Source organism: Amphimedon queenslandica, unplaced genomic scaffold, assembly GCF_000090795.2.
Source record: "Amphimedon queenslandica unplaced genomic scaffold, v1.1 AMPQUscaffold_13189, whole genome shotgun sequence".
Lineage (NCBI taxonomy): Eukaryota > Metazoa > Porifera > Demospongiae > Haplosclerida > Niphatidae > Amphimedon > Amphimedon queenslandica.
Window position 1 is genome coordinate 265 of NW_003546575.1, and position 2,214 is coordinate 2,478.

Here is a 2,214-nt window from a genome sequence, read left to right on the forward strand (position 1 = left end):
CCCTAGCCTGCCCCATTGTCTTCATCCTGTCCCTGGTCTCTCACCTCTGCTGTCTAGTGACCCTCGCCTGGCAACTCTACCATGAGACCCGTTACTTCTACCAGTACCACCTTCACCCCCTCTTCCTGCTACTCTCCCAGCTGCTGGTGGCCCGACCAGACAGTGACCATTACCTCCATCAGCAGGTATTGCATCAGGACGCCTACCATTCTGATTTGGCAGTGGTGGTCTTATGGGAGTGGGAGGCGATGGTCTTCTATCTCCTCTACAGTGTGGTTGTAAATCATTGGTGGTCTCATCTACCGGTGGTAGCCCATTCAGAGTCCCTAGTAGAGACTTCATTTCCTCCTATTGAAGATCTATATAAAACTTATTTAACCCTTTCACGGTCAGGGTTAAATAGCTAAATCATCCATTCAATTAAATAGCTGCTAGTGTAGATACTATTATCAGAACAGTGCAGGCGTACTTGATAAGTTTATTTTGAAATGGGACAAAGGGACACTAAAAGTGCCTGTTCTAATGCTAAGCTTTATAGTACATGTTAAATTTTAGTCAAAATGCAGAAAAGCATTTTATAACTCATGTTATAAACATAAATAAACAATAATTATTTGTATTTGTGGTAATACATACAAGAGCATGTCTGTGCACAATGTCTTGCAAATAATTTGTAGCTTTCCATTCTTCAGAAGTCAAGAAACAAGGCTAAAAGAAGAGCCTAATGGAACAGCCTCGAGACCATGCCCACCAACCAAAGTGGCAAAGAAAGGCTTGAAAGCACAGAAACTTACCATCTTGGCTTCCTAAGCGTCTTTTGAAGGACTAATTCAGTTATCTTATAAATTTTAAGCTTGTTCTCCAAAAAGCAAGCAAGATATGGGAGAAAACGCACTTCTTCTTTAAGTTGCTTTGAGACCATGCCCACTTTATTTGTCCATTGGTTGGTGCAGCTGAAAAAAGGTAGAACAGTTTCTTCTTTTTCTAGGCACTTCATAAACCTTATAGCTACTTGTAATAGCTCCTTGGACTCCTCAGACATCATGAAGGAAAGATCAGCTAGCTATTTTTGGAGTGCATACAGTGTGCGTAAGATAGCAGGCCTTTTTTGCAGTCATAAATGACGACGATCGTTTCTTCTTCTGTAAACAACTAGCTACCAGCTTATAACTTGGAACTAAAGAAAGAAAAGGTTTGATATAGCCTACACTATTATTACTTTCTGCAGCAGACTATATGTGACGTGGTCTGAGAAAGTGGACCTTAAGACAAAAAATTTGAAAAATTATATTATCATATGAAAAAATTGCTCTTACAAGTCTCTATTGATTGGTGCTTGTTGCGCGTCAATGTGGCTTACCTATCTTAAGTGATGAGCCTTCGTATATCGTTCTTCCAAGCAAGAAGTGGAGAAATTGCTGTAAAACCAATTTTTAATGTTTCCGTTTACTTTCCGTATTACAAATGACATCACATGACTGATCACATGACCATACAAGTTTAAAATGGAGAAAAAGTTGCTTGATGGTGTTGCTACTTAAAACTCTAGTTCCATCATTGTTTAGGATAAAGACAAAGGTAAGCTTTACAGTAACTGTGATTGTTAGAGTGGCTACAGTGTTCTATTTTGCAGGCACTCAATAAAAATGTGCATAGCATATTGAGCGCTCGAGATTGAGGTTATCAGTAGTGTGTTACTCGTTCTCTCTTTCCTCTAGCCATCAAGCCAACTAAGGAAGAGCCAGTTACCATTCCAGTTATGGTGTGCGTTCCCTCTTAGCCTCTGAGAACAAAGGTAGACAATGGAGCGCTTACAAAACAGACAGTATGTTTTCCTTCTATTTCTACTTGTTAGGACATAGTGCTACAGACCTAGAAAAGCAAAGACAAAACATTTAAAACAGTTTCTTAAATTCATTTTGTAAAGATTATATTTATTATGATAATTATTGTCAAGATATCTGCACGTAAAGAATGTTATGAATGATCCCTCAACATCATAAAAGAATTGAGAATACGTTAGATATTTTGTCTTCATTCCTTGTAGCACAGTACATTACTTGTTGTGGTAAGACTTTGTGTCTACACTACCTTAGTAGTGTAGCATAGTGTCCTTTACTGTTATTCAGTCGTATTGCTTGATGTGTTAGGAGTATGTAATTGTATACAAGAAATGGTAATGTGTATTGTGTTCTTATTATTAGTATAACTTAC

At 38.2% G+C, this 2,214-nt stretch overlaps 1 long non-coding RNA gene across 1 annotated transcript; it reads left to right on the forward strand.

Annotated features, from left to right (window-relative positions):
• The first annotated feature begins 1,403 nt into the window (after positions 1 to 1,403).
• LOC109584625 (uncharacterized) lies at positions 1,404 to 1,910 on the forward strand. The gene is made up of 3 exons (XR_002186089.1): positions 1,404 to 1,578; positions 1,719 to 1,795; positions 1,856 to 1,910. It is a non-coding gene; the product is annotated as an uncharacterized LOC109584625 (long non-coding RNA).
• Positions 1,911 to 2,214: the final 304 nt, after the last annotated feature.